We start from the raw sequence: 13,575 nt of genomic DNA on the forward strand, positions 1-13,575 counted from the left end.
GGGCTTTCTCTGAAACCTAGGAGGGCTTCTCTGTCCACCTTGGGCAGGCTGGTGTGCTGCGGGGTTGATGTAGTCTGGCAGCTTTTGACCAATGTCTGGTGAGAACTGATGTATAAATACCCCAGCCCACTGGATAGGATAACTCAGAGATCTGTGTTCTACATTGGCCTCCAGTTTTGCCCCAGGATTAATTTCCAGTCACCTCCGGTGGTGACAGTCTTAATAACATACCTTTATTGTCTTCTTCCTTATCTCACTTCCCCACTCACCTACCTATGTTTCCCTCACCTCCAGTCACAGCGAGGTCCCTATAAACAGCCTGAGACAAGGGTCTTGTTCATGTGATTTAGTGGAGGAGTGTCCTCAGGGAAGAGGAGAGAGGGCTGTAAGATGGGGCAGGGAAAGGAGCTGAACAAGGATGCAGTCCTGGCTGGGGCCTGGCTTCAGCCCAATCCCTTGGGGGAACTTCCAGAGCAAAAATTGTAACAGTTAGTGTCCCCTTCAGATAAGGGGGCCAGCCTTTGGAACCCCTACTTCAGTTGGACATTTTCTGAGGCTTTTCCCTGGAATGAAGTAGCACATAGCCTCCAAGCTGAGGCAGCGCCCATCTGGCCAAAGGCAATTCTCCAGAAAAGAGGTCAACTGTGAAGTGTTGGCGGCCAATACTCACAGCTGGAGGATGGATGTGCCTGCCAGTATAGGGGATCCCAGGGAGCCCCAGAGAGTTCAATATGCCCCCCACTAAACTTGCACCTTAATCTCTGTCTCAGGGTCTGATTCTGGGATAGAGAATGGGAGACAGGTTTATCCAGATATTCAGGAGAAGGGAAACCTCAGATTTCTTGACATTATATTCAAGTTCCTCTTTGTCCATCTGATTCCAGGGGTTATTTTGGACAAGTGGGGGAGTTACCCAAACAGTGACCCTTCTCTCTCCATCATTCATTTGGTGTGGTATGCTGCCTCTTCTTTTCAGCCGTCTCATTCTCATTGTCGATCAGCTGTGGATGTGGGGCTTTCTGCTTTCTGCCTGCATGCACCCCTCCTGGTCTCTGCATCAGGTCTACACACTGAACACTAATAGCTGAAATGACAAAAATGGCCAGGTATTGCCAATATAGCCAGCTGCTTTCTCAGAAAGCCACCTCCCCACCAGTTAGTCTGTGGAAAGAGGTGTCTGAGGTGTTGTAGGACTGTGTCTCTGACTTACATTTTCTTCCTGTAGCCTAGCCCCTCTGGGATACCATGCACCACAACCCATCTCTATGGGCCCTTGACATCCACCTAATTTTTGCCAGTCCCTGGCCGCAGACAGCCAGATTCTGTTTCCAGTAGTTCCAGTCAGCAGCTGGTTCTGGGGAAATTCTGCTCAATAGAAATATAATGCAAGCCACATATTTTCTAGTAACCACATTAAAAAGGTAAGACAAACAGGTGAAATTCATTTCAATATTAGTTAACTCAATGTATTAAAAACCACCATTTCCACATGTCAATATGAAAATTATCAACAAGATACTTAATTTTTTTCGTATTAAGTCCTTGGGATCTGGTGTGTATTACACTGATAGTACATTTCAATTTGGACTCGCTACATATCAAGTGCCTAATAGGCACATGGGGCTAATGGCTGCTGCATTGTGTGTGTGAACAGAGAGGGGTTCTAGTCTCTGGTAGTAACTTGGCTTTGTTGATATGGCCTACCCAGAGGGTCTAGGCTGGACTAGAAATCATGTGAAGCCGGAGTACCTGCTCTTCTTGGTTTGGGGCAGCTGGCTGAGGCTGAGGTCATGATGGGGCTGAGGTATAGTGATGGGTAGGGGTGCTGGAGGCCTGGAAGTCCTGTCCAATGGGGATTCTCCAGAGTTGGAGGTCCTGGAAGCCAAGCAGTTTCTGATGCTGGTGGCAGTCAAGAGGTGGTGAAGATATGACACTTACCTGAGGTGCTAGAGGAACTTTCAGACCAGTGTTTTTAACACTTTTGAAACCATCCCAAGATACTACCAGGGGTTGGGAGAGATGGACAAACTGTTAGGCTGAGGCTGATGCTTTTTGGGGATCCAGGACTGCCTCATTCATGTGAAGCCAGATTAAAGCAAATGTTGCTGATCTGTGGCTTGTCTATTAAACATTAGGAAAGCCAACCATTCTTAATTCTAATTTTTTAAAGGAAGATTTCAAAAGGGAAGAAGTGACACACACACATTTAACCGGCATGCTTTCTATTGCATTATTGAGTCCTCAGTGAAGGTGTTAAAAAAGGCACACGTTTGGTATTGACCTCTTTGAAAAGCACTTCTGGATTTTACCATTAATAAGTCCCCTTTGGTTCTCACTCTCCAATTAGTTGTGTGATCACCTAACAGTGTTTTGATCTGGACTGTGTTTCTTGTTTTAATGATTAGCATTTCATACTTTAGACTCTTTGTGAAAGGAAGATAAATTGCCCTTATTTCTTCTTTTGATCAGCCACATATAGTGCTCCATAAAGAAAATGATCATTTTTTTTTTAACTCTCAAATGCCTATTACCTGACTTTTGAGCAAAATATATACTCACCTCATTTTTCAGAGGGGCCTTCAGCAATCACTGGACTTGTTTAATTGACTTACTTAAAAATACATGGAAATGGTGAGTATTGTGGTTTCTAACTTTCACTTTTGGTAGACTTCAACATTTGAAAGAACAGATTTTTTTTTTTCTTTTGAGACAGAGTTTTACTCTGTCACCCAGGCTGGAGTGCAATGGCACGATCTTGGCTCACTGCAACCTCCGCCTCCTGAGTTCAAGAAATTCTCCTGCCTCAGCCTCCCAAGCAGCTGGGGTTACAGGCGCATGCCACAATGCCCAGCTAATTTTTGAATTTTTTTAGTAGAGATGGGGTTTCAACATGTTGGCCAGGTTGGTCTTGAACTCTTGACTTTGTGATCCGCCCACCTCGGTCTCCCAAAGTGTTGGCATTACAGGTGTGAGCCACCGCACACGGCCTTAGGCTTTTAAAAACCACAAATTATTTTTCTGGAGGAAATTCAGAATAAATAAAACACACACAAACACACACCAATCACTATAGGAACTATTACAGTCTTCTCTCATTTGTTCTGCAAGTTGCCTTTTCACAGAATGCTGTATTGAAGATCCACTTATGTTAAGCACAAATAGTTCCATGTCACTCTTTTTTTTTTTTTTTTTTTTGAGATGGAGTTTTCCTCCTGGAGTTTTTCAGGCTGGAGTGCAGTGGCGTGATCTCAGCTTACTGCATCCTCTGTCTCCTGGGTTCAAGCAATTCCCCTGCTTCACTTCCCAAGTAGCTAATATTACAGGTGCACACCGCCACACCTGGCTAATTTTGTATTTTTAGTAGAGATAGGGTTCCACCATGTTGGCCAGGCTGGTCTCCAACTCCTGACCTCAGATGATCTGCCCACTTTGCCCTCCCAAAGTGCTGGAATTACAGGTGTGAGGCACCACACCTGGCCCACATCACTCTTTTTGACTGTTTCATGATATTTGGTAGAATGGCTGAATCATAGTTCAGTCATTGCCTTAGTGACAGTGACTAAAGTTTAGTTAGTCAGTGGCTTAAGTAGCATCTAGGTTATTCTCAACGTTTTTGCTGTTTGAAGATTTGCTAGACTGAACACCTTTGCACATTGTCTTCTTAGTGGCTCCATGGTTGTTTGTCTAAGTTGGTGCTGAGCAGTGAAATTGTAATTTATAGATGTGCCCAGTTTAAGCTTTTGAAGATACTTCCAAAATGCCCTACATAGTAAAAATTATTCTACTACAATTCATACTTTTGCTATCCATATCTTTGTCTACATTTAATATTAGTGAACATTTGCTTTTACCAGCCTGTTGTGTGAAAAATTATATCTATTTTATATTGGTAAGGTAATTTTTCTATGGTAAATATATGCAAAATAATAAATATAGTATAAATATATATGAATATACAATTCAAATATTAATAATGAAACAGGCACCCAAGTCCCTACTGCTCAGCTGAATATTGTCTTAGAAGTATCTCATGTAATCCTTTCCAATTGTGCAGCAATAATTCACTCATTTTTGCTCCTGTATAAGAATACACATGATTTATTTTTCTGTTTTACAATGATGGATATTTGGGTTATTTCTTGTTTTTTCCTATTATGGATTGTGAGCCTATAAGCTTTCTTATGTCTGTCTCCTGGCATACATGTGCAAGAGCATTACTAAGGTATTCCCAGTCATGAAATTGCTGAGTTCTAGGTGTAGTGGAGACTGACAAAAATGAATTTTGTCCACCCAAAATCATTTTCCCCATCTTACACATGGGTGTTCATCGAGACTGCATTTCTCAGTCTCCCTTTTAGTTGGATATGGCTATGTGACTAAGTCCTCACTAGCGGAATCTAAGCAGCCTTCTATTCTGCTACATTAGGATCAGAGCCTTAAGGTGGTGGGTGTACCTCCTCCATGCTTTCTTCTCTTTTCTCACCAGACAAAACCAAAATGTGGTGGTGAGCCAACTTCAGTTTTGCAGAAACTGACTTGGAAAGAACTGATTACCTGAATGACTGTGAGAATCAAAGTTGTCTCACTGACCAGGCTGTAAACTTTGGAACGGATAAGTGAGAGAGATAAGGTAAACTTCTTTACCTTTAAGCCATTTATTGCTAGTGTCTTTATTATGTCTAATTAATACATAAAGAAGCACATGTTAAACTTCACTGAGTGATGCCATACTCCTACCCAAAACCTTTGAAGCAATTTACACTCCTGCCGGCATTTTATGGCAGCTCTTGTTGCTCTATATTCTACCAACCCTAGCTATTGTCTGACTTTATTATGTTTAGCTATTGGGGGTGAGAAGCATTATCTCAGTGTTGTTTTCATTATCAAATGAGGTTGCACACTTTTTCAGATATTGTTAGCTTATTCAGAGTTACTTATATCTGAAATGTCTTTTGTCCTCTTTTTAACACTTTTTAACACTGGGTGCTTTTTTGTAGTCAAAATATATAATATATAAATACATATATATTTCTATAATGTAAAATGTTCATGAGCCATTTTAACTGTATAATTCACAAGGCTATGCAATCATCACCACTATTTATTTCCAAAGCCCTTTTATCATTCCAAACAGAAATTCTGTACTCTTTAAGCAATAACTCCCGATTCCTCTTCCCCCATCCCCTGGTAACCACTAATCTACTTGCTATCTCTGTGAATTCACCTACTCGAGATATTTCATGTAAGTGGAGACATACAGCCTTTGTCCTTCTGTATGTGGTATAAAAATATGGAGTGCTTCACAAATTTGCATGTTACCTTTGCAGAGGAGCCATGTTAATCTGTATCATTCCAATTTTAGTATACATGCTATCAAAGCGAGCACTTGGGTGCTTTTGATACATTTATTTCATATTGATTTGTAGAAATTCTTCATATAGTCTAGATATTAATACTTTTTAAATTAAGTTGCAGATATTTTCTCTCAGTGTGTGGCTTAACTATGTTTATGGTGTCTTTTTGCATCAAAGTTTTCATTTTATTAGTCAAGTGTATCTGTATTTTCCTTTGTAGTTTGTGCTTTTTGTGTCCTGTTTATGACATTCTCCTCCTTGCAGCCCAGTTCATTTAGCTCTTCTCCTATGTTATATTCAAAAAGATTATGAAGTCTTCCTTTTAGTATTGGTCTTCAGTCCACCTGGAATTGATATTTGTGTGAGAAAGGAATCTAATTTTATTTTTCAGATTGTCTCGGCAACGCTTATTGAATAGTTTATCCTTTCTCACCATTTTGTAATGTTTCCTTTGAAATGGATTTTTCATATATACATTGGTCCTAAATCTCTATATCAATTCCATATTATTTTAATTATGGTAGCTTTATAATAAGTTTTGATAGCTGATAAGGCAAGGCCTTCCATTCTGTTTGTCTTCAAAATTGTCTTCTTTATTCTTGCCTTTGCCTTTGAACTTTAGGGTCAAATTGTCACATTCTTCAAACATATTATGGGCATTTTTTTGTATTTGTATTGAATCTATAGGAAAAATTGGGGATAATAGTCATGAGATTTCTCACACATAAACATAGTATATCTCTCCAGTTATTTAAATGTTGTTTAATAAATTTTTATATGGCTTTTTATAAGTCCTTTAAAAACTTCCTTAAGATTTGTTCCAAGATATATTAGAGTTTGTATTGCCATTAAAAATGCTGTATTATTCACATGGACACAAAAATGGGAACAACAGACACTGGGGACAGCTTGAATGAGGAAGGCAGAGGCAGTGGTGGGTTGCAAGGCTACCCATCAGGGTACTATGCTCACTACCTGGGTGATGGATCATTTGTACACCAAGCCTCGTTTACCCGTGTAACAAACCTGTATACGTACTTCTGGAACCTAAAGTAAAAGAAGTAGGAGAAAAAATGCTATATTGTTAAAAAATTACTTATTCTTATTTGTTGCTGATATTTAAGAAAGCAACAGATTGTTATATATTGACTTTGTAACTAGCAAAGTTGCTCATGATTTATGTTTGGTCTAATGATTTGCCCGTACAGTCTCTTGAGTTTTCTACAAAATTTTGCTGTCTGTGGCCTAATGTAGTTTTCTTTCTTTCTGTCCTCTCCTTATATTTTTCATCTCTCTTTTATGTCTTACAGTGCTAGCTACAGTGCTAGCTCGGGCCAGCAGTGAAATGTTGACTGGAAACAAGAAGAGTAGGCATCCTTTCTTCTTCCCAACTTTAAAGAGAATGCTTCCAATGTTTTGCCATGAAATGTGATGTTTTCTCTGGGCTTTGGATAGATACCGTGTCTCAAGTCTATTTCTATTATTTTATTAAATATTTTTAAGTTGTGAAAATGTTCTGAGTCTTAATCAAATATTCTGTTTGTGCCTATTGAGATGATCATATATAAGTTTTGTCCTTTAATCAGTAAATGAGGCAATAGATTTCTCTAAAATTAGACAACTTTTTCAATCCTGGGACAAGGATTATGTCAGCTTTCTAATATCACTCGGGAAATACATCCTTGAGTGTTTGGAGTAGAACCCATTAACAAAACCATTTAGAGTTAATGTTGTTTCTTTTTTTGGTGGGTAGATTTTTAATTACCAATTCAAATTCTTTCATGATAATCAGTTTACTCAAATATTCTATTTTTTATTGTGAATCAGGTTTGATATATTGTATTTTCTTCTCAAGAAAAATTGCTATTTCAATCAAATGGCTCACAGTATTTTCTACTGTTTTAAAGTTTCTATCCATATGCCCTCTTTTCCGTCCATAACATTATTTATTTTTGTTTTGTCCCATTATACACTCCACCCCGTCTCTTGCAAACTAGCACAGTCTTGTCAGAAGCTTTTTTGTATTTCATTAATTTATTTTTTTCAGTGAGTAAGCTTTGAGATGTGGGGGCCTTGTTGATAATTTCTTTATTTTTCATTCCCGTGTTTACATATTTATCTTATCAATTTTCTTCTATTCTAATATTCTTTCTAATATTCCAAGGTAAGGTATAGATTTCCTGTAGATACCACTTTAGCTGCATGCCAAGGTTTTGAATGGTAGTGTTATAATTATCATTAAATTTTAAATATTTTTCCGTACGCATTATGATTCCTTACTTAAAGTTTATTTAAATGCATTTTTCAAAGTTTCTTTGGTTATTGATTTCTGATTAAATTGTGTTGAGGTCAGAGAATATGATCTGTATGACAAATTATTTAGTCTTTATTGAGCCTTGCTGTTTGGCTGATAAGTCGTCAGGTTTTGCAATTGTTCTACATCTACTTGAGAAGAATGCATAATTGCTAGCGGTTGGATAGGGCTCTATAAACCCACTAAATTAAATTAAGTTGTTGCTTTCTTCCATTTACTTACCCATTTTCATCTGCCTGATTTATAAATAACAAAATGAATTATGTTAAAATCACTTTCTAATGATAGATTTGTCCATTTTTTCTGGAGATTCTGCCTTTTTATTCTTTATATAATTTGAGGCTGTGTCTTAGGTACATAGAAACTCAGAATTTATTGTGTTCCTAAAAGAATTATTTCATTTATTATTATGTAATGATCCTTTTTATTATTAATAATGCTTTTATCTTAATATTTATTTTGCTTGGCATTAGTCTAGTTATCCCAGTTTTAAAAAACAATATTTGCCTGTTTTTTTTTTTTTTGCCTATCTGTTTACTTTGAACACATGTGAGTCATTATGTTTTTGGACGTGTTTCTTCCAACAGTATACAACTGGATTTATTCTTAACCAATCTGATATTTGCTTCTAAATGATGGGTTTATTTCTGTTTTTATTTATTCTGATTGCCAGTAATTTTGGATTTATTTCCATTATCTCTGTTTGTGCTTTATATATACTATGCTTTTTTATTCCTACTTTCTATTGTACTGATTAATTTTCATTAATCCTCTTTTTATCTTCCGCTTATCTAGCAGTGGCCACTTTTAACAGTTTAAAGCATGGTTGATCTGACAACATCTAAAATTATTCAATATTTCTGCTTGCTTTCAGAATGGTACCAGGGTATTAGAAAACTTTCAGCTTTCCAACTCCCATCTTAAACACAGTTATTCAACATTTTAGTGTTATCTTGTTTTTAGAAACACTAATGATTTACCCACATGTTTACCATTGGGCAAACAAGTAAACTTTCCTCTAACTTTGCTCTTCTGAATTATTTCCTTCATTCCTGAAATAGTTCCTTTAGTAGATCTCTTAGAGATAGTGTCTTGGTGGTAAATTCCCTCAGTCTTCCTTTAAAGTGTCTTTATAACATTTTTTTTTTTTTTTGCTCTTACTCTTGAATACAAATTTATCTGAATATAGAAATTTAGGTATATACAATTTTAGAATTTAAAATTTTATATATAATTTTATTTTCTTTCTATATGTACATCTTGCTGCTGAGAAGTCTAATTGTCATTTCATGTGAGTAACTTCTCATTTCTCTCTGATAGCTTTAAAGTTTTTGTTTTCTCTATCTTTGATGTCCTTTAGTTTCATTATGATTTGTCTAGTTAGGAATTTTTTTTTGTTTATTCTGCTCAGAACTTCTTAAATCTGCTTCTTGAATCTGAATAATTCATTTGTCTGTCAGTTCAAAAATTTATCTGCCATTGTTTCTTTAAGTATTCCTTATCCTCCCATTCCTTCCATTATTTTCTCCTAAGTATTAAGTAAATTAAGCATCACCCATATTTCTCAATGGTTTTTAAGATTTTACATCTCTTTGTTTTTCTGCCTTACATTATAGTTAATTTTGAAAAATTAATTCAAAGTTCAGTAGACCACTCTTCAAGCATATTTAATCTCTTGAACCTATTCATTTATTTTTAAATTTCAATGTCTATTTAAAATTTTTCGTGTTCTATGTGGTTCTCTCTCAAATCTATAGATTCTTTTTATAGTCTTCCTTTATTATTTAAAATACTGATATCTAAAAGTCTTTCTCTGATAGTTGTATAATAGGGGTCTAATCTCGTTTTGGGAATTCTGTGGACGTTGTGTGCCTCTTGCATTTTCTTCCCCCTAATGTTCCCAGGGTATTATCTACTTATAACTGCTTTTTTCAGCTGAGTTCTTGGCTTGGGAGATCTGAGATTATTCAAGTAGCATAAATTTGAATTTGAAATCCCTATGAGTGAAGGCATATGATAAGAATTCTGAGCGGAGATTATTTTATCTTACCCACTCCACCCAAGTCAAGAGTGGCAAGCATCCTTGTTCTCCTTTAGGACAGTGAGTAAACTTTTCCTTTCCTCCATTCTTTCAGTGAAGGTGTTGCAATTTAAAGCTTCAGATTTATGCAGTTGTCTCAGTCCCAACTTTCTGCCTTGTATTCATTCAAAACCTTGTTTCCAACCTGTGTATCTATTAAAATTCAAGTCATTATGTTTCCCAGATTGGGGATCAATCCCTGCAGCGTAAGCTCCCAGATTCGTCATTCTAGCTTTTTGTACCTCTTTGTTTCTGTGCTCTTGGGGATACTTCTTATGGCTCTGCAATACATTCACAAGAAGCTATTTCCCATGTTATTGAATTTTTCTAGATGTTTTTATTAAGAGTTGTGTGGGTTATTTTGTCTATAATATTAGCACAAATGAAAGGGGTTTTTTTTGTTTCTTTTTTTTTTGTTTTTTTTTTTTACTATTTATTTTCCCTTTGAGGTATGATACATAATGACATTATTTTTTAGCCAAAAATTGCTTATCTTTTAATCAAGATTCAATTCATTCATATTTCTTTTTTTCTTCTTTTTATTTATTATTATTATTTTTTAATAGAGTCTTGCTCTGTTGCCCAGGCTGGAATGCAGTGGTATGATCTCAGTTCACTACAACCTCTACCTCCCAGGTTCAAGAAATTCTCCTGCCTCTGTCTCCCGAGTCACTGGGATTATGGACGTGTGCCCCCAGGACCAGCTAATTTTTGTATTTTTAGTAGAGATGGGGTTTCACCATCTTGCTCAGGCTGGTCTCGAACTCCTGACTTCAGGTGATCCGCCCACCTCGGCCTCCCAAAGTGCTGGGGTTACAGGCATGAGCCACTGCACCTGACCCAATTCATTCATATTTCTTATTGGAAGTGATTTCTGTAATTTCTTAAAAATTTTTATTGCGTAAATAGTAACTTTCCTTCTATTTGTGTTTTTTCAATTTCTTTTGTTCTTTCTTTTCTTTTTTTAATAGGGGTTGGGGTTGGGTTCTGTCTGGTGGCAGTAGTCATCCCTACAGCCTGGCTTCTACAAACAATAAATAAATAAAATAATTTTTAAAATAGGAGTTATATTTTGCTTTTATTTTCTCTAGTATTTTCAAAGGTATATATATACTTCTTCAGAGTATATTTGTAAAAGCCTTTAAGTATTTCAAGCCACTTTTAAACCAAGTTTAGCTATTTTAAATCAGTATTTCTAAGAGTCTCAATTCCTCCTAAGTAAACAAGGAATGTCACATAGCTTTCCTCTTCTTCTCCTTCTCCTCATATTCCTCTTCTCTTTGGTCTTAATTAATGTAATTTAAAGTATTGGATCTAGGCTTTAGTAATTAGATTTTTAACAATATGAGTGTTCTTTACTGAGATTACTTTTTACAATTTATTTGAATTTAAAGGGACACAAAACTAACATGCAAAAATCAGTTGTATATATTCACACCAGTAACAACCTATCCGGAAAAGAAATCAAGAAAATCCCATTTATGATAGTAAAAAAAAAAATGAACAAAATACTTAGGAATAAGTTTAACTGAGAATGTGAAAAATCTGTACACTAAAAACTATAAAACACTCATTTGAGAGAATCTGAAAAAGACAAATAAATGCTAAGATATCTCATGTTCACTGGATAGAAGAATTAATATTGTTAAAATGTCCATACTACCAAAAGTAATATGTAGATTCAACACAATTCCTATCAAAATTCCAATGGCATTCATCACATAAACAGAAAACACAATTCTTTTTTTTTTTTTTTTTTTTTTGAGACGGAGTCTCGCTCTGTTGCCCGGGCTGGAGTGCTGTGGCCGGATCTCAGCTCACTGCAAGCTCTGCCTCCCGGGTTTATGCCATTCTCCTGCCTCAGCCTCTCGAGTAGCTGGGACTACAGGCGCCCGCCACCTCGCCCGGCTAGTTTGTTGTATTTTTTAGTAGAGACGGGGTTTCACCATGTTAACCAGGATGGTCTCGATCTCCTGACCTCGTGATCCGCCCGTCTCGGCCTCCCAAAGTGCTGGGATTACAGGCTTGAGCCACCGTGCCCGGCCCAGAAAACACAATTCTAAAATTCGTATAAAACCATGAAAGACCCGGAAGAGCCAAAGCAATCTTAAGAATGGAAAACAAAGTTGGAGACATCACATCTCCTGATTTCAAATGATATTACAAAGCTATAGTAATCAAAAAGGTCTTGGACTGGCATAAGAACAGACACATAGACCAATGGAACAATACAGAAAGCCTGGAAATAAACCCAAGCATATATGGTCAACTAGTTTTTGACAGAACATCAAGAAGATACAAGGCCGGGTGCAGTGGCTCACGCCTGTAATCCCAGCACTTTGGGAGGCTGAGGTGGGTGGATCACCTGAGGTCGGGAGTTCGAGACCAGCCTGACCAACATGGAGAAACCCCATCTCTACTAAAAATACAAAATTAGCTGGGCCTGGTGGCACATGCCTGTAATCCCAGCTACTAGGGAGGCTGAGGCAGGAGAATTGCTTGAATCTGGGAGGCGAAGGTTGCGGTGAGCCGAGATCATGCCATTGCACTCCAGCCTGGGCAACAAGAGTGAAACTCTGCCTTAAAAAAAAAAAAAAAAAGAAGATACAAAGGGAAAAAGGGAGTATTTTCAACAAATGGTATTGGGAAAGCTGGATATCCACATGCAAACAAACTAATTTGGACACTTTTTTTATACCACACACAGAAATCAACTCAAAATGGTTTAAGGACCTAAACATAGACCTGAAACTGTGAAACTCCTAGAAGAAAACAGAGAACAAGATCGCTGACATTAGCGTTGGCAGTGATTTTTTGGACATCACACAAAAAGTTTTGGCAACAAAAGTAAAAATAAACAAGTGAGACTACATCAAACTAAAAAGTTTTTGCACAGCAAAAGAAACAATCAATAAAATAGAAAGGCAGCATACAGACCAGGAGAACACATTCATGAAACATATGTCTGATAAGGGGTTAATATCCAAGATATGTAAGGAGCTCACACAATTCAATATTTAAAAAACCTCCAAAAAACAAAAAACAAATAACCCAACTAAAAATGGGCAAATAACCTGAACAGATATTTCTCCAAGGAAGACATAAACATGGCCAGCAGATATATGAAAAGGTATTCAACTAATCAACAGGAAAATTGAAACAAAAGTCGTGACATATCACCTCGCACCTGTTAGAATGGCTATTGTCAAACAAAATAAGGGGGAAGTGTTCATGAGGGTGTGGAGAAAAGGACACACTGTTGTTTGGAAGGTAAATTGGTGTAGCCATTATGGAAAACAGTATGAAGGTTGCTCAAAAAATTAAAAATAAAACTACCACATGAACCAGAAATCCCTCTTCTTGGTTTATACTCAAAGGAATGTAATCAGAACCTTGTAGAGGTATCTGCACTCCCATGTTCACTGCAGCATTATTCAAAATAGCCAAGATATGGAAACAACCTGTGTCCATCAATGGATGAGTGGATAAAGAAATTGTGATAAACACACACACACAACACACACTCACAGAAATATTATTCAGCCCTGGCCAGGCGCGGTGGCTCAAGCCTGTAATCCCAGCACTTTGGGAGGCCAAGATGGGTGGATCACGAGGTCAGGAGATCGAGACCATCCTGGCTAACACAGTGAAACCCCGTCTCTACTAAAAAAAATACAAAAAACTAGCCGGGCGAGGTGGCGGGCGCCTGTAGTCCCAGCTACTCGGGAGGCTGAGGCAGGAGAATGGCGTGAACCTGGGAGGCGGAGCTTGCAGTGAGCTGAGATCCGGCCACTGCACTCCAGCCTGGGCGACAGAGCGATACTCCA

At 37.4% G+C, this 13,575-nt stretch overlaps 1 non-coding gene across 1 annotated transcript; it reads right to left on the reverse strand.

The window, feature by feature from the left end:
* Positions 1-5,284: 5,284 nt before the first annotated feature.
* On the reverse strand, positions 5,285-5,386 carry LOC111523386. The gene has a single exon (XR_002725511.1). It is a non-coding gene; the product is annotated as a U6 spliceosomal RNA (small nuclear RNA).
* Positions 5,387-13,575: the final 8,189 nt, after the last annotated feature.

The sequence above is a fragment of the Piliocolobus tephrosceles genome, chromosome 2, assembly GCF_002776525.5.
Source record: "Piliocolobus tephrosceles isolate RC106 chromosome 2, ASM277652v3, whole genome shotgun sequence".
Classification (NCBI taxonomy): Eukaryota; Metazoa; Chordata; class Mammalia; order Primates; family Cercopithecidae; genus Piliocolobus; species Piliocolobus tephrosceles.